Raw genomic sequence first — 20,349 nt, forward strand, 5'->3', positions numbered from 1 at the left:
ACAGTGCCCAGGTCCTGAGTTCAAGCCCCACAACTGACAAAAAAAATAAACATTTAAATGTCTGAATTTTTTGTGAATTAAAATGATGGCGTTCGTACACAATTCTACAGACAACTACATATTTCATTGTATTTGTGGTTAGAAAAAGTAGCAGCACTTGAATAATGGATATTTTTTCATTAATTAGGGCATACTGATCTCTAATTAGAGGAAATTGCTGGACTCATAATAGTATTTTTTGGTTGGTTTTTGTTTTGTTTATAGAACAGGATGAGAAACCTTATTTCTGCCAATGACCATTTGGATATGTATAACATCATCCACATGCCATGCAGAATTAACAGTAAAGACATGACACAGTCAACTGGCAATAAACTTATTTGTCTTTATGCCATGTTTCCAATGATTTGTTTAGCTTATATGTCCCTATGGCCTATAGTTTCTTATTCCTGCCTTCCTCAAAATACAGCATGTTCCACCGATTCAGATTTGAGCCAAGCAATATGTAGTATTAGTGCCAAGAGTTAAGGAAAGTTGTAACACAACCAGGGAAGCATGAAACCAACACTTTAGTAGCTGGACACTGGAGACTCAGGCCTAGAATCCTAGCTACTCAGGAGGCTGATGATCTCAGTTCAAAGCCAGATGGAGTGAGAAAATCTGTGAGACTCTTCTCTCCAATTAACAACCAAAAAGCCATAAAGGGAGCTGGGTCTCCAGAGGTAGAGTAGCCTTGATTACAAAAAACTCAGGGGCAGCACCCAATCCAGAGTTCAAGCTGAAGGTCAGGAACAAAAACAAAAACAATCAACAACAACAACAAAAAAAACAAACTGGGAAAAAGCTCAGGAAAGGATGGCATTGTCTACAAGACAAATGCACACATTACATGAATTGTGAAATGGTAAACTCATTGTACACACCTTAGTAACAATTATAATTAAAGAAGTATGTGAGAAATCACAAAGCCATGGGGCCTTATGATGTGCATCTGCTTTCCAGAATTTCAAAGTCCCATCATCTAAGCTGGTAGCACACAAGTTGTAGCTCAGATGAGAAAATAAGAAGCCAGAGATCCTTTCAGATTGTCCCACCAATTCTTCTATTACTTTAAGCAAAAAACAAAACAAAGCAAAGCAAACAAAGTAGACGTTAAGGTTAAACTAAGCTGCTATTAAAGATTCCAGGCAGAATTATACGGTGCCTGCTTCAAGGCGAGAGTGAGGCCAAGCCCACAGCAGAGCTGGCCCTCACTCACTTCCAAGGGTCTCCAGAGAGGCATGACTACCATCTGTCCAACACTGCTGCCCTCCCCGCCCCCAGAGTTTACCTACAAGTCCCTGCCTTTCTTCTTGAAATTCTTCAGCCACTGGTTGTATCATTTCTCATTGTCTGTTTAGGTGGGATTTGAGACTCCTTCCTCTCCTCACCCTGCCACCAGATCCCAGGAGCCAAACTCTGTGCCTCACACACACTCCCCAGAACCCCGCTGCCTTTGCAGCAGCTGCTTCCTGAGCCACTGGGCTACTCCCTCCTTCCTCCCTTCACCAGCCTCTGCCAGGGCCTCCCATCCTCTCCCTACCACCCCCACCCCCAATCCCAGCTTGGCCTCCCCCATGGCCTCCCCTCCGCTCCACAAATCTCCCAGCCCCAACCCCAGCAGGATCACTGCTCTGGCGATACAACTGTGGGCCAGGCCCAGCAGAATCAAAGATGCCGCAGTGTGCAGCTGGCTGAGAACTGGAGGCAGCATAGGTCTCTGATCAGTGTCTTTCACTTCACTTACACAATTATTAATTGTATTGATTTTGTATTTAAGTTTAGATTTCATAACTTCTTATTAAGCCTTTGCAGAATAGCTGGTAGAAATATAGTCCCCAAATTCGGATTGTCTCTAGTTTAATTCTTTCGGGATTCAGAGATGTTTAAGTAGTTATAAGCATCATGAACTCTCATTTTCATAGCAGAGTGCTATTCAGAAAATAATTGCTTATGCATCTGTTATCAATTATTTACAAGACTTGCAACTTTTAAAGCTTCAAATATTACAAGAAGATCTTTGATTCATGTTGAATGGATGTGAGTATGTTGAGCTGTTGCATACATTCTTGTGTGTGTGTGTGTGTGTGTTTCTGTGTGTGTGTAAGGGGGGGTGTATGTGTATCATTGAAATCAAGGATAAGGAGGTTGAGCCCTGGTCTGAACTTGTTTTCTTTTTCTGAGATATACATTATGGTGTTTCTTTGTTGGTGGTAGGCTCTGATTGCTTGCCTTTGCCTGATGTGCACAGTCCAGCTGAATTTTTCAATTAAAGTTTCTTATTTAGTATTGAGCATATAGGGCTCTGATATTGCTTTGTCTTTAGTCTGCCATCTAGGATCTTCTTTTCCTCTTTAAAAATTTACATTCAATATAAATTTTACCTCCTGACTGATTTTCCCTTTAATTTGCATTTTGAAATAAGTATTATAAGAACTTTGATCTCTGTATTCATGAAGAAAAACCATTTTGAATTCTGTTTAATGTAACAACACCTGGACACATTTGTTAACACCAAGATCTTAAAATTTCTTTTGTAGTTTTAGTTTAAAATGCCTCCTCCATGTTTACAGCATGAGGAGACAAACAATTCCTGGTAACAATGATAACAGTTTTATTCATTAAAATATCAGATAATTCATAATTTTGAATATGGCTAGTGGCAAATGAATACATTTGGTAAATAGATTTGCTTGATAGATCTGTGCACAAAAATACCACTCCTAAAGGCTGAGAAGGTGGATCGGTGGTAGACAGCTTATCTTGAATGCACGAAACCTTGCGTTTGATTCTGCAGCACCACCTAAGCAGGAAAGCTAGAAGTGGTACTGTGGCTCAAGTGGTAGAGCACTAGTCTTGAGCTGGAGGGCTGAAGGACAGTGACCAGGCCCAGAGTTCACCACCAAAAACAAATTAAATAAATAAATAAAACTCATATCAAGTACATTAATTTCAAAGGTTGATTACCATTTTGGTTAGGGGCAAGGTGCCAAGATATAGCAGACCTCTGTTGCAAAGCTTTAAGAAGGATCTCAACACCTGACAAGTACTAAAGACAAGAAGGAAAAAAATTAGCTCTGCCAACAACATATAGAATCACCACTCAAAGAGAAACCAGTACTAAGAATGAAATGCTTTTCATAAAATTTCTTAAGAGATTCTGGCTCTATATCAATTATCATATAAGTTAACCTTCAAAAACTCCATCAGTGGGCCTGAGTCTTAAGGGCACCTACAAAAACTGGAGGAGAGAATCATCAACCCAGATTTTTAATTTTGTAAGTCAGGTAATGAGTTCATTTCTGGTTTGACAATCTCATCTCTTCCTTTGCTCTCTGTCTCTGATTTTCCCTCCTGTCCCTGTCCACAGTGGTATAGCTCATTGTGAACATAATATCTACACAGTACAACTGCTGCATTTGTTTCCCTGTTCTCCTTGAATATCTCTAGCTCCCTCAATGCCCATAAATGGGTAAACTAGAACAGAAAAATCCCTCTTGTTTCCAATTCCTGGAATTCATTTCAATATAAACATCAGTAGTTTTATGAGAGTGTCAGGCTCTGTACATACATCCTGAACACTTATACTTCCTGCACTCAGTCATAACTTCCACCAGATCCTAAGGTCCACAAAGTAATTCTCTTCACTTTCCACAAATGAAGAAGCTGAGATTCAGAAAGATTAAGTAACTTACTGGAAATACTGGGCTGAGCATAGTGGCTCACTCTTTTGTTTTTTTTTTTTTTTTTTGTCGGTTGTGGGGCTTGAACTCTGGGCCTGAGTGCTGTCCCTCAGCTCTTCAGCTCAAGGCGAACGCTCTACCACTTGAGCTACAGCGCCATTTTCGGTTTTCTGGTGGTTTATTGGAGATAGGAGTCTCACGGTCTTTCTTGCCCGGGCTGGCTTTGAACCGTGATCCTCAGATCTCAGCCTCCTGAGTAGCTAGGATTAAGGCGTGAGCCACCAGCGCCCGGCTAGTGGTTCACTCTTAAACCTTACCTACTCCAGAGAGTAAGATCTGAAGATCATAGTCTGAATCCAATACAGGTTGACATATCCATTACATGTTTATCTCCAGTTAATCAGAAGAAATTGAGAATTGTGTGTTTCAACTGGTAGAGCTAGAACACCACCAGACTTGAATTGGAAATCACAGCATCAATATTGTGATTTTAAGAACCAATGCTGTCCCATACATAATCTCAGACACCCCCCCCCCCACACACACACATCTTAAAATAGATGTTAGTACTAAAATCCAAATAGGTTTTTTTTATTTTTGTAAGTTTTATTTTTAGCTTTAATGAGGTTTGACTTGATAGTTTCTACTGATGAGCCACAACTTAGAACTTTGTTATAATTTTACCATGTCTGTATTCAGAGAAACATTCTCTGAATTTCTCCATTTCCAGCAATAAGTTTTCTCTTCTTGGTCCAGTTTCTTCTTTTGGGACTCAGTCTTAGACTTTTCTGTCTTGCATTGTCTGTAAGTTCATTGATCCAGTAGATCTCAGCCATCCTAATACCTGCACAGAACCTGCCTTGGGAAAAGTGTTCTAAGCTCACCATGCAGTGGAGGTTGTTATTACTCACCCATAATAGTTTTTTCTTCAGAAATGGGAACTTGTTAGGTCCGGGAATTCAGGGGAAGCACTCACTGTGTGCTATTTCATATTTTTTTGTGGAGGGGGGGGGTGATCCAGTCGTGGGGCCTGAACTCTGGGCCTGGGCGCTGTCCCTTAGCACTTCAGCTCAAGGCTCGCACTCTACCACTTGAGCCACAGCGCCACTTCCGGCTTTTTTTTTCTTTTTGCTTATGTGGTGCTGAGGAATCGAGCCCAGGGCCTCATGCATGCAAGGCAAGCGCTCTACCACTGAGCCACCTTCCCAGCCTGATTTCATACTTTTTTGATTTAATGTTAGCTTCCACCTATTGTCTACTTTAAGCATTCATTGTGTGAAGAGAAAGATTGCCCCTAAGAGACAGAAGTACTGTACTAACTGTTGCTTTCAAAACACAGGAGGGAAAGAAGTTCTGAAGGAGCCATATAGCTTAGAAACTGAGTTCTTAGAAACCCAAACTGCCTTTTATCTTACCTTCAACATAGAAAGTCAGAGATTGCAGTGGCTTGTAAGCTCCATTTATATTCCTGTGCAGGGGTTCCCTTCCCCTTTGCCCTTCTGACTGTTTACATCAGTGGCAAGTGGGAAGACATAACAAGAACACCTAAAGTTAGGACCTGGGATTAAAAACTCCATTTTGTGATTATAAACATTGCACCACTTCCTGAATTGAATCTGAGGGGCAGAAGAAAGTTAGGTTAGGAATTCGTATAATTACTTCTAAGTTTGCTATCTAAAATCATCCCTTCCCACCCCTCAGAATCCTATTTTCCAACTGTGTAGACACCCTTACACTCTGTTCTCCTGGAGCATTTGAGTGTGGGGCATCATCTGCTTCTTATGTGTACTGCTTTTCAAATGGAGAGTTTCTCCTAGGCTCAAAATGATTTCATTGATGAGGACACTGTGCAATAAGCTAACCTGGGTTTGTTCATGTGTTCATACCCGAGGTAGAACTAGTAAGGGCTAAGTAGTAGTCAGGGCTCATTTGCTGCTAGTGGTATTGCTCTGAGGAATTACTGTCAATGTTGCCCACAGTACCTCGTCCAAGGCCTCTCAGAAAGGCTACAGACCCAAACCGCTTGAGTCTCTGTGTGAGCTAATCATCATTGGCCAACTATGTTCCATGGTTTGTGAGACATTCACTTCTGTGAGCATATGCATATAAGGCCCAAGAATAGACTTACTAAGAAGGAAGATCCTAGAATGCAAAACTTCTACTGGGACAATGGAAACCCATGGTTTGGCATGCTTAATGTTTTAACCTGTGCACTGAACTAACAGGAGAAAATGACACACTAAGAAACTTGCCAATTATGCCAAATAAAGAACTATGGTGAAGGTCAGAGAAAGGACATTGATTTCATGATAGTCATGATAAGACAACACCTTACCATGCCTTCAGAATACTAATCCATACTCACCTACTGTTTTATTTACCCACGTCATTAAGTCTGAGTTGTATGTAGGAGTCCTCAGGGCCTTCAGAACAGGAAGATCTAGGTTAGAGCCTAAGATTGGTCTGCCATTTTGGACATAACATAACTAGTCAGATGCAAGCCCTTAGTAGTGTCCTACAAATATGTGCATTCATCCTACTACATTTGATATGTATCCCCTCACAAAATTATCTTTGGTTAGGTCACTTTCTGACATAGCAGCTGTCTGGTAGCTCCACTGTGACTTCACTTTATTCTGCTGAGCCAGAAATGGAGAAGGAGAGACTGACCACAACACATTTGGATCTTTCTCAATGAGAAGTGAATGGCATGGGAGTAGTTAAGATGCTTCCCATGTTCTCAGTGAGCTAGTACCATCTTGGATTCCAGCTCAAATCTTGATAAACAGATATAGAAGTTACATATAGCTTGCTGTGCCAGATTCACAGCTACAGAGGTAAATGAGAAAGTGGAAGGCCTTGGTGTGATATGAAGCAGAATTCAAAGGATGTGGGGATGAAGTGAGCTACCTGGAGGGAAAAGGAGAGGCAGCTGAAGCTGAAGCTGAAGAGCACCTAGAGAGAGAAGATAGAGCAAGTTTGAGGCCACCTGGACATCAAAGTAACCCATCTGAGGTACAAGAGTCTGGCTGTCCAGAGCCACAGAGAGAAGTTGGAAGAGCAGTAGCAAGTGCTCTTTCCCATTGCTAGGGAGCTCCCAGAATGCCAGAGTAAGAATTGGTAGCTTCCCAGAGCACTGTTGCTGAGCACATCTCAGATCCCTTGCTATCATAATTGACATTGAAGAGGAGCAGCAAGAGTTGTATGAGGTGATTGCAGCTCACTATATGGAGCCTGTTCTGCAGCATTGTGGAGTGTGGTCTCTCAGGATGTTTAGGGCAAAGATCCTATAACTGGTGTCAAAGAATGCAATCTACTTGGAGTAGACATTTATAGATGGCACGTGCCTGAACACAACAAGCTGATAATGAGCTGCTAGAGGTAGTTTCCCTAAAGATCTAACAGCCAAAACTGGAGAGGCAAACCCAGAGCTCTGCACCACATCAGTCCACCATGAAAATTGCTTCTACCATAGTACTGGCTACCCAGTTTGCACACTCATGACCTTTTTACCCTGATTGTGCCCCACAATCCCTCACAACTTTTGCTCTTTCACTTTGTCTATGCTTCCTTGTCCCTGCTAAACAGTTCTGGATGCCTGTATTAGCTACCCCAACCCCTGCAAAGCTGTTGCTGCTACCCAATTTCCTGACACTGCAACTCAGCAATTACAGTCACAGTTACCCTTTCCCTGGTATCCTAGTCTCTACTACTCTTTTCTGCTACCCATAATTCATAACACCATGGTTCCAGCTACCTGATCCCTGACACCCCTCTCTCTGATACCCCATTCCCAAACAAAGGGTAGATTTGGCACAGACAGTAGACTTGGGTACTCCTCTTGCAGGCACATTGGGCCAAGTTATTCCTCAAGTATTTAACACGAGGGACTAACTGGTGGTGGAAAGTAAAGAGGTTACTCAGAGGTGACTAAAATACAAGGACATCACTTATAACTTCTTGCTAGGAAAAGAAGGCCCTAAGGTGAGAGTTTATGAGAAAAGAAAATTTTACAAAGAATATTGATGATGATGCAAAAGGTTTAGCTTAGTCTCTTCTACTAGTGGTCTGAATTATTTTTTGACATAGATATGTAACTACTTTGCATTTTAAAAATTATACAAAAATGCACATTTATGTGGTACTTATATTAATTTATGGAATAGTTGTATAGGATCATGTTAATGATATTCAAGATTTTATGCTCTATGATATGCTCATGAGGCTGCCTTTGGCAATATAAATTGAGATCTCTAACAACAAATGAAATCTCATTGTCAAATACTACAAGGAGATTATGGATGCTAGTACCAAAATGAAAGCTGTAACAATAAAACTGAATAAAGCTGCAAGTTTGAAGGAAGGGAGTCAGTGGTAAGGGCTATTATAAAAGAGAAATTCTTCACCATGGAATCTTGGAAGGATAGAATGTGTTTGTTGAATTACTAGCTTTTAAAACCTTCTTAGAAAGCAAAACATTGGTTTTTATTGTTGCTATTTGGAACCTCTTTAATGAATGGTTTAACAAAAAATTATCAAAACAACTTTGAAAATTCAATGATGTGAATTATCAGATTAACATTATACTCAAAGTTGCCTTCAGATGCAGGCAGGCTGCATTCCTTTTCTATTAAATTAATGGACTAAGCTTCCTTTTGAATGGTTGGACAGTCCATGACACTTGTTCCAAAACAAGAAAAGATACTGGAGGGAAAAAAAAAGAGGAAGGAGATTCGAGACTGCTGAAATTAGCATATTTCCTATTTGGACTTTAATTGGATTTTTCTACAAAGAATAAGATTTTGATCTTACCATAATAATGTCAAAAATGATGTGTTATAGGATAGCTTCTAAATGTAATATTTAATACTGTTGGATTACTTGAAGACAAAGGTTTATAGAAAACTTTAAATTTCAGAAAAACTGTAATATTCCAATAAACACGTAGAAGAAATATAATTTAAAAATTCACTGTTCAAAGCAAACCCTGGAAGGAAAATCTGAGAGATGCTTGTCTAGAAACAGGAAGTGGCACTGTGACTCAAGTGGTAAGGGCTCTCCTTGATCTGAAGAACTTAGGGATATGTTGACACCCAGGTCCTGAGTTCAAACCCCATGACTGACAAGAAGAAATTTTAAAGAATTAAAGCATTAGGCCTTTGAAGGAGACTCAGTGGTAGAGTGTTTGTCTTGCATGCATGAGGTCCTAGGTTCAATTCCTCAGCACCACACAAGCAGAAAAAAGTGGAAATTGCACTATGGCTCAAGTGATAGAGCACTAGCCTTGAACTGAACAGCTCAGGAACAGCACCCAGACCCAGAGTTCAGGCCCCCCTACCACTACCAACAACAATAAAAATTTAAAGCATCCAACAACCTGAAGATGTCCAGAATAATGAATGGGGCATTATCCGTTTACATGACTTAGTGACTTAAAACCTAGTTTACCAGGGTAGGTGGTGGGCAATTTGTGTCTTTGCCAAAACCTGCAAAATTATTTTGTATTTTCCCAAGGAGGGAGAAATGAGGGGATGGGGGGAAGAGGGGACGTGTTTGGTGACTTTGTCTTTTGGTTCAGTGATTTTTCTGGGGACAAATTCAGAGAAATACTGTTTGCAATCCTAGTTGCATGGGGACTGAAGAAGCCAGGCCCTGGAAGTGGTTTTGTCCTTGGCCTGGTTCCAACAACCAATGGATAATCCAAGTGCACTTCAGGACCAAGATGCCTTGAAGACTACTGATCCACTGGACAAGCAGACCTAACCACAGCCAAAAAAGGCAAAAAATGCAATGCCGAGGGCAGCATTGGAAATCTACACCCGGCAGAGATTTTTTAATATTTTTTATTGTAAAAATACTGCACAGAGGGTTTACAGTTACATGAGTAGGGTAATGAGTACATTTCCTATCGAGCATTGTTACCTCGTCCTTTGTTTTTCCCCTAGCCCTTCCCTCCCCACCTCTCCAACTCCTCCCTCCTTGACCCCTGCCCGACACTGTAAATTCATTTTTGACACAGTGTCCTCTACATCTCATCATCACAATGGGTCAACCTGCATCCCCATTTAAGCATTCTGCTATATCCCTTCCACTCCCCAAATTACAAAAATGTATATGCAAAATGCAGAACATTTGAATCAAATACAGTGAAAACAGGGATTATACCATGGGGGGGATGAACCTACAAAAGAATCACATAGTACATTATAAGTATATTAAAAACAAAAGCAAGAAAGAAAAAAAACCACTGTGTCTCTGACTTGGGGTACATTTCGCTTAACATCATTTTATATGGTCATATGTACACAGCCTTTGATCTTCTCTGCTTGTCCTAGACATGTACCAGTCCTTGAAAACAAGGGAAACCATGGACCAATGTTTCTTTGGGCTTGACTTACTTCACTTAATTTAATTTTTACCAAGTCTTTCTATTTCCTAACAAATGGGGCAATGTCATTCTTTCTAATGGAGGCATAGAATTCCATAGTGTGTGTATGTCTATATATATATATATATATATATATATATATATATATACATACATATATATAGATATATATCACATTTTCTTGATCCATTCATCTACTGAGGAGCGCTATGGTGACTAATTCTGCAATAAACATGGTTGCACTGGCAGCTTTGGTATGACCTTGTTTGTGATCATTTGGGTAAATGCCCTAAAGTGAGATTGCTGGATCATAGGAGAGCTCTATGTGGAGTCTTTTGAACAACTTCCATACTGTTTCCAAATTGGTTAAACAAGTTTACAATCCCAGCAACAATGCAGTAGGGTTCCCTTTTAACCCCATCCCCTCTAACATCTGTTGCTATTACATTTCTTGATTATTGCCATTCTAACTAGAGTGAGGTGCAATCTCAATGTTATCTTGATTTGCATTTCTTTTATGGCCAGAGAACTTGAGCATTTCTTTATGTGTCTAATGGCCATTTTTATTTTCTCTTCAGAGAAGTCTCTCTTTAAGTCTTTAGCCCACTTAGTTATCAAGCAGTTGTTTCTTTGAAGATTTATTGTTGGGGGATTTATTTTTTTTTTGAGTCCTAAGTATATTTTAGATATAAGACCTTGTGTCGTGAAGATCTCCTCCCAGTATGTGAGCTTTCTATTGATCTTGCTAACTATGACCTTTGCCTTGCAGAAGATCTGATGTTTCATGCAATCCCATTTGTCCAAACTTTCTTTGATTTCTTTTGTTTCTGGCTCTCTATTAAGAAAATTTCAGTCTGTGCTTAAAAAAAGCCCTAGAGTTATTCCTATCCTTCATGTAATGTTTTCATGGTGTCTTCTTTTATTTTGAGGTCTTTGATCCATTCGGAGTTGATTCTCGTGCAAGGTGATATATACAGAATCTAGCTTTAGTTTTCTACAGGTGTTTAACCAATTTTTCCCACACCATTTACTCAAAAGGCTGTCTCTCTTCCATTATGTTTTTTTAGCTCCCTTGTGAAAGAGTAAGTGGCTATAGGTCAGTGGATTCATTTCTGAGTCTTCAGTCCTATTCCATTAGTCCTCAGGTCTGTTCTTGTGTCAGTACCAAGCTGTTCTTTTACTATGGCTTTTTAGTAGAGTTTGAAATTTGGAACTGATATTGTTACAGTACTGTTCTTTCTGTTAAGGATTGACAAACCTACAGTCAGTATTATACTTAATGGTGAAAAGTTACAGCCATTTCTTATAAATACAGGAGTGAGATTAAAAATATCTACTCTCTCCACTCCTCTTCAACTTAGTATTAGAATGCTAGCTGGGGCAATAAGACAGGATGCAAACTTAAAGGGGATCCAAATAGAGAAAGATGAAGTAAAACTCTCCCTCTTTGCAGATGACATGATCTTGTATTTAAAGAACTCCATGACTCCACTCCCAAGTTACTTGAGCTGATCAGAAATTTTGGCAAACTAGCAGAGTATAAAATTAACCCTCGGAAATCAATGACTTTCCTGTATTCCAATAACAATAAGAGTGTGACTGAAATTAGGAAAGCAACCCCTTTTTAATAGCCGCACAAAAAAATAAAATACCTAGGAGTTAACTTAAGAGGTGAAGGACCTCTGTGATGGAAACTTTAAAAACCTGAAAAAGAAAATGAAAGCAGAACTAAGGAAGTGGGAAACCTCCCATGCTCATGAATTGGGAGGATTAACATCATGAAAATGGCAATACTGCCAAAAGCTATATCCAAATAAAATGTGATACCTATCAATATCCCAATCTCACTCTTAAATGAAATAGAAGAAGCAATCCAAAAATTATTATGGAAGAATAAAAGACCCCGAATAGCACAGAGGGTTTTTTGTGATTCTCATTTTGTATTACCACTTTGATTCTACAAAGTCATCTATGGATTTTAACTTCCTTCCCTCCCTTTGGATAAAGCTCACAATAACCCTGCCTCTAGCTCCCAAAACACTTATATCTTAGGTCTGAAAAATTGTTCCTAGATAGTGAATTACTTAATTGTATTTTGAACGTATAAAACATGCATATAAAAATAGCACATTTTGATCTCATGATAAAAGAGCCTTTTCCCCTCTCAAATTTATTTCCTGAAAGGCAGTTTTAGAGAGAATCTGTTTTCATTTTTAGATGAAAGGCTTGTAGGAAACTATGTTCATAATCTGGCTCCTCCTCCTGTACCTCAAAACCTAAAACACAAATTTCACAACCCATTTACAAGAAACAACACAAAAACCAAACACTGAGAATGCTCAGATGCAGAACGTTTTACAAAACCCAGAATATAACTTTGCTGTCTGAAGGAGAGGCTCTCTGAATAAATTAACAAACAAACCCAAAAGAGCAGCCAGGAGTATCAGACGTGAGTGTTCCTGGCTACTACTCCATCGACCAGGAGCGTGGAAGGGCTTCCTGAGCCTGCTGGAGAGTGCGTGGAGAAAAGTTTCCTTGCCAGTCTGAATACAACAGTTGGCATCACCCCTCCTGGGCCTGTCTTTCTTGTCTTCTCCCCACAGCGGAGCAGAATCATCCCTTGCTCCATGAAGGATAAATACTGTACAAGCTGATCCACAGAGTGGCTTCTATTCAGTCTGCACTCCTTCCTAGGTGGGCGGTCCCTGCCCCATGGTGTGTGTGTGCTCCCAGGGGCTGATCCTCATAGCCCATGCCCACGGGGCAGGCAGGTGCTAGATGTGAGTCATTCACACAGAAGCTACGGGGTTGCTGCCCTAGCCCAACAGCAGGTGTACCCTGATCTTCTCCCACAGTCCCAGGCGAGGTGCCCACAAGGGTCCGATTTAGACAGACTGCCACTAGGATCCTACTTCACCAGAGGGATCAGCATGCCAGATGAAGTGGCTGCCACCTGAATTACTACTTATTTTATGGAGCAGTTTTAAACAAAGTGATACACATTACTGTATGATATATAATGCTATATCCTTGAGTCTCTAGTCCAAAATCATTGAACTTGATACTAACAAAAATGGATTTTATTGTTTGTATTTATAAGGCCATAATGGCAAACTGAAATAAAAGCACAACAAAACTCTTATCCATAACACATGATTAAATCTGAGAATTTGAAAAAAATTGTATGTAATTAGTGCAAATGAAGTTATACTAGAATAGTAAAACACACACAAAATATTTATTAGTTACATTCAAAAGTAAAATAAGTAATTACAGAAAGAATTACTACTAGATAAAAAATATTACAATGGTTTAACAGGTTGAAGTGATATAGGTTAAATATTTGGTTTTTATAAATTTATTTAAATTTCCCAGTTCTGTTTATCTCAGTGAAGGAAAATGTTAGAAAGTAGAAATTATATGTGGCACCTCTTGCTTCCAGTACCACAAAGGGGAGTGGCACTTAATAATGGGAGTCCTGGGATGACACCCACACCCAGCCCATGTAGACCCATCAGAGGTCCCTGTGGTGACCCTGAGGGGGTCCAGGACATCACATTGCTGCTGCAGCAGGTGCAGCACTTGTTGTGGTGGGCTGCGGCCAACAAGGCTCCATCAGTGACCAGATCAAGCAAACCAGCCTCAGGGGCCAAAGCCAGGAGGGAAGGCAAGGCAGACCCCAAGTCCTGCCTCCCATCTGTGTGGACTACACTGCCAAGGCCAGACCCATTTCTCTGCTTTGGAGCACAACAAGGGTAGGGAGTGAGCCTCCAAAAGGAGCATCCCCAGAATGGCACCCAGATCTGGGCACATGCAGACCAAAAGGACGAAGGAGGAGGCTACACAGCAAACCCAAAGGGCTTCAGGCCCCTGGTGCTGCAGCTGGTGCATTGAAAGTCCAGACTCCTCTGGCACTGATGGGCATATGCAGGGATGGGCCCATACCCGAGTCCACAGGGACCAGAAAATGGAAGTCTGTGGGGATGCTGAAGGGGCTCCAGGGTGTTGAGCTGCGCAGCTGTCACAAGCCTGCTGGCAGAGGGGCCAGCACACAACTCCAGTCTCCAGACCACCTTAAAGACTGATGAGGTGAGAGCAGGGGTTATACCGTGCAGAAGGGACATACAAAGCAACAAAGAAATCATCTTATAAATATGTTAGAAATAATCGAGTGAAAGAAAAACATTTGAATACCCCTGCTCTCTCTGTATTTGCTGTTGGTATAATTTGTGGAGGGGAAGGGCAAAAACAAATCGTTTAAATAAGGATACAGGTGGACTAATTGCAACAATGAGAAGTACAAGTCGTTATGTCAAAAAATGAACTTTACAACTTTGGTGGTGGGGGGAGGAGGATGGGAAAGGGCTTGATAAGAAATGTACTCATTGCCCATGTAATTGTAACCCTTCTGTACGGTGTTTTCACAATAAATAAATAAATACATGACTGATAAGGTGAACCACAGCTGGGCTGCTTGGCCTCAAAGGGTTGGACTGCCCGCCCAGCCTTCCTTCTCCCATGGACTGTACAGTGTACAAACATGGTGTCCCCCCACCCCACACCCATGAGGGCAGGAAGTGACCTCGGAACGGAGTCTCCCTGGGATGGCACTCTCACCTAAGACCACTGCAGACCAGTACCAGCACAGCTGGAGGAGGGGAAGGCAGCAGTGGATTCAACTCCAGCCCCACAACTGCCAGCTCCTGGGTGAAATGGAGCAACTGAGACTGGGAAGGGAGGTGGGAAGGATGGGCGGGGCTCATCTGGCAATGCTGGGGAGCATGCACACACATCCTCTCACTGCACATCCACCACAAGGAAGGGGGCCCCACTTCTTAACGGGTGACCTGAGGAGGCACCCACACCTACAGGGACTACAGAAATTGAGGTTCATGTGGTGACTTGGAAAGGGCTCCAGGGTACAGCCTTGCTGCTGCACTGAACAACTGGCAAAAAGAAAAAGAAAAAGAAAAACATCCACTAAAACTTCTCATCAATGATAATGTATTATACTTTAAAAACAGTTTTAATTCCCTGTTGTATATTTTTGCATGGAGCCCTCTGAATTAACCAAAAATCTCCAGGATTTCCTCATGCACAGTAATACTAATAAATATAGCTTTTATTCTTTTTTTAATTAAGGGAGGTTGCATTTAGTTCCTTCCCATGTTTAATTCATGAAAAAGAAATCCTAAAGTATATCTGTCAAACACCAAACTCATGATTTCTTCTGAACGCCTCACTGAAGAAAGAGAATAAAATGACCGAACAACAGGTATCACCCATATTGTCACCGTGCTAGCTCTCTCTCTGATTAAAAATAATCCTGTCATGCACATGCAGATCACTTATGCAAAATTTTTTCCAACAATTCTTGTAGTTATATTACATTTATCTTTCTCCTTCTGTCTCCTCTCCTGCTCCTTTTCCCCAGGGTCCTGTTTCCCTCTTACATCCCTTTTCCCTTCAACTTTCTCCCTGTCCCATCCTCTTCTTCCTCCTGCTATGCCCTTCCTCCTCTCTTACACCTTTCTCCTCCTTTCCTTTCCTCTTTCTCCTACACTTTCACTTTCTTCTACTTCTTCTTTATGATCCTGGGGGTTGGACTCAGTGCCTTGTGCTCACTATGCCGATGCTCTGCTGCTCACTACAGGCCTCCAGTCTAGACTTCATCTCAATGACCATCTATTTCTGATTTGTTTTTAAATAGCAAAATCAACAAAGAGTTTTGATTCAGGATTTAGTTCATTGTACATATTCTGTGCCATAAATATGTGCTACTTAATACATTGTGGCTAATAGGTTTTGATTATGCCTTGGGGTTCAGATAAACTCATCAGAAACAATGTGTTTGAAGGCAATCTAATGTGATCCTATGTTACTCCCAAATTAATGAACTGGTTACTTTGTATCTTGCACAAGTACTTCTATATTGTTCCCAGATTAATGAACTGTCACTTTGTGGTAGCACCCACAGTAACACTAATCCAAGGATTGCTGGGGATCAGAAGATTAAGTCCAGACAGGAAAATCCATGTGATATGTATCTCTAATTAACTGCTAAAAAGCCAGAAGAAGACCTGTGGCTAAGTGGTTTAGTGCCATCCTTGCACTGAATAAGATGATGACAGGACCCAGGCCTGAGTTGAAGACCTGTGGTGGGTGCACGCTCACACACATACACACACACACACACACACACACACACACGCACACACACACACACACACACACACACACAATTTCCCAACTAGAGCAAGTAGAATATCTGTTTTTCTGATAAGATGTCTGAGTTTCTGTCCCATGTGTTTGTATATTTTTGAAAGCTGTATCATCAACTTACCTAATTTTAATAAATGACACCTTGTTCACTATTATTTACTCCTGGTTTGAAAATATTTTAAGACACATTTTTATGTAGAAAATTGAGTTTGTTCCCCAAATTGTGACTGTCTTGGTTTGTAAAAATGAAAGAATTGTGCCTTTAATTCATTAGTTCATAAATTAGAAAAGTAACCATAACCCTAGAACCAATTGCCTTTGGATTCTTAAAGCCACACAAATATATTAGTTTTTATTTATCCTGTCTTTGATTCAACTCATCTTTCTCAAAATAGTTTTTAGTTTTACTTAAATATCCTGCCATTTTTCTAACCCGAACCCTAACTGGAACATTCAGGCTAACCCTCACACTAATCATACCCTAATCCTTCTATTATGTACAGTTTCTTATTTCACATTCATCCTAATTGTAACTTTACTTGTTTTTCAAAAATTTGCTTTCAATTTGACCCTAAATTTTCCATTTTCCTAATGCTAACATTACACCCATCTAGAACGGAAACCTAATTTTCACCCTAATGATAGTCCAATTCTAATGTTTAAGAAAAATATTCTAGTTTTTATTCATTCTAGTGAATGCTCCAGTTTGCACTATGGAAATGAATTTCAATTTGCCCTAATTCCCACAAATTTCCTGACTCTACATCTGAAGTTATCTTGTTCCCTAACATGAATCATTATATTATGTGTCCTCAAATTCTCACATCAGGAAGTAGTTTCCCTTGATCTTACCTGTTCATGAACCCCTGTACCCTAAAACAGTTTCAGATTTACTCATCATCTAGTCCATTACTTAACACTAACTCTCAACTGAAATCTGGCTGGAAAACTCTCATTAATCATTACAAGAATGATCACTGCGAAATAAATATAATGATAATGCTCTAGTTACTATTCAATCTCACATTTTTTGCTTCCACTTGTTAGTGAAAACTCAATTTCATACTAAAAATATTCCTATTCATAACACTAATCATAATCAGAACAAAATACTGACCCTAATCTTAATATAAATTATATGTCAATACTAACACTAACACAAGTAAACTAATTTTCACTCATGCTGACTTGATTCAAATAAGCCTTCCAAACATAGGTTACAATTTTTTCCCAATATCTTAGTCATTTTCTAACCCTAAACTTAACCTTAACTGGAACAATGAGAATAACTATAAGCCTAATTGTAAGTAGATTCTAATATAGCAATACTCTAGTTCACATTCATTCTAACTCTTACCAGGCTTATTCTAAAATTTACCTTCAATTTGAGCCTCATTCTTTTTCTCCTTCACTCTAACCCTAATCATGGCTGTAATCCTAACCATAAACTTGACCCTAATGGTATCCCAATTATAAAATTTATGAAAATCCCTCATTTTGGGTGATCCTAAATGAAATTGACTTGTAATTCTTGAAATAAATTGCAGGTTTTCCTAAACCCTACAGATTTCTCACTCTTAACTCTGAATCTATCTTGTTCCATAACAGGAATCATAATACCCATTTGATCTCAAATCCTGATATTATGAAATAGAATATATTTCCACTATTGTAACATTTCCTGAATTCCTAGAACCTAAAATAAGTTCAGATTTATTTAACATTTAACCCATTCCTTTTTTTTTTCTTTTTGTTGGTCATGGGGCTTGATCTCTGGGCCTGGGCATGATCCCTGAGCTCTAGGCATGGACACGATCCCTGAGTTCTTTAGCTCAAGGTGTGCACTTTATCACTTGAGCCACAGCACAACTTTCAGGTTTTCTGGTGGTTAATTGGAGATCAGAGTCTCACAGATGCTCCTGCCTGGACTGGCTTTGAACTGCAATCCTCAGGAATCACCTTCAAGGAATGGGAGTCCAGGGAAACTGTAACCAATCAACTAAGTGATTTGAGAATAAACACTGAACACAAATTAAGGAAGTAAAGAAGTTCATACAAGATCTAAAACAAAGCCCCAACAAAGAAATTGAAGCCATCAAAGCCAAACACTTATAAGGAAAAGAAATGAAAAACAAAGTAGAAAGTCTTGATAGTAAGTTAGACCATGCAGAAGATCGAATCTCGTGGACTGAAGACAGCCTAGATATTATAGAGAAAGAATATTCAACCATCCAAGACAAATCCAAGAAATATGGTAGATCTATTCAACATTTTGAAGACACCATCAGAAGGCCTAATCTGAGGATAATGGTTGTAGAGTAGCACCTAGAGACAGAAGTTAATGGTCTAGGAAATTTGTTTAATAGAATCTTAGCAGAGAACTTCCCAAACATGCAAAAAGATAGGCCTATTCAGACACAAGAAGCTTTTAGAACTCCAAATAGACCAGACCAAAACAGGACATCCCACCATCATGTTATAATCTGCACAGGATAAATTCAGACCAAGGAAAAGATCCTTAAAGCTGTCAAGGAGAAAAGATCAATCACCTATAAAGGGAAACTAATTAGAATCACCTCAGATTTCTCAGCAGAGACAATCAAAGCAAGAAGAACCTGGAATGATGTATGTCATACCCTAAAGACAAACAACTATCAACCAAGAATACTGTATCCAGCTAAACTCTCCTTCATAACCTCAGGTCAAATAAAAACCTTCCATAGCAAAGAAAAACTGAAACAATACATCTCCACCAAACCAGCCCTACAAAAGTTTTTTAAACATGTCCTATACATAGAAGACCACAATAAAGGCTAAGAAACCTCACCCAAACTGAGAATCCAAGAGCCATAGGAAGAACCTAGTTGCTGCAGCCCCCAAGAAGGTGGATTAAATGGCAGGAACTCCCAAATACCTCTCAGTCCTATCTCTCAACATTAACAGACTTAATTCTCCAATTAAGCAACATAGACTGTCTAGTTGGATTAAAAAGCAAGATCCTTCTATCTGCTGCCTTCAGCAGTCACATCTTGCCCATAAAAGCAAACACATTTTCAATGTGAAAGGCTGGAACAAAATCTACCAAGCAAATGGCCCCCATAAACAGACAGGAGTTGCAATACTAATATCAGATAAAATAGACTTCAAATTAAAATTAGTGAGAAGAGATAAAGAAGGTCGCTACATACTAATTAAGGGATCTCTCCTTCAGGAGGATATTACAATTCTAAATCTCCATAGCCAAACAACAGAGCACACAAATTTATCCAAGAAACACTACTTTAACTCAAATCCCACATAGATCCAAAGACATTAATTGTTGGGGACTTTAACACACCACTCTCTCCACTAGATAGATCAACTCCGCAAAAACTCAATAGAGAAACCGCAGATCTGAACAACTGCATAGCTCAACCAGATTTAACAGACATCTACCAAATATTTCACTCAGCAGCATCAGAATACACCTGGGTTTACATGGGACTCAGTGTCAGGTGAGCCTACACCACTTGGCTAACTTCCTCATGTACCATGCATATTGTATGCAGTGTGATGTCAGTGGACCACATTTTCAGGGTGTGAAAAGTCTGACATTCTTAATGCATATCTGTAATGTAGTGCAGCAGAAACTAGGAAAATATTGCTTGGCATTCTGGTTTGGTTTGAGAATAAGACTTACAAAGCTAAATATTGTGGTGCATGCCTATAATCTCAGCACTCAAGAAACTGAAACAAGAAGATCACATGGAATATACAGAGACTCTGTGTTCAAACAAAAGGAGGGTAGACAATAATGGAAAGGGTAACACTGATCAACATGCATTGTCCACATGAAATAAAATGAAAATCTCTTTAAAACTATTTAAAGAGATAGTATTTATTATTTATTTTACAATTATTATTTATTTTTATTATCTGCTTATTTGTTACAAATAAACTGCTGATGGCTCACACTTGCAATTCAAGATAGTCAGGAAGCTGAGACATGATGATCCCAATTGACTTTTGGGGGATGGT

This window comes from Dipodomys spectabilis, unplaced genomic scaffold, assembly GCF_019054845.1.
Source record: "Dipodomys spectabilis isolate Male_0828 unplaced genomic scaffold, ASM1905484v1 ptg000488l, whole genome shotgun sequence".
In the NCBI taxonomy this organism is placed as follows: domain Eukaryota; kingdom Metazoa; phylum Chordata; class Mammalia; order Rodentia; family Heteromyidae; genus Dipodomys; species Dipodomys spectabilis.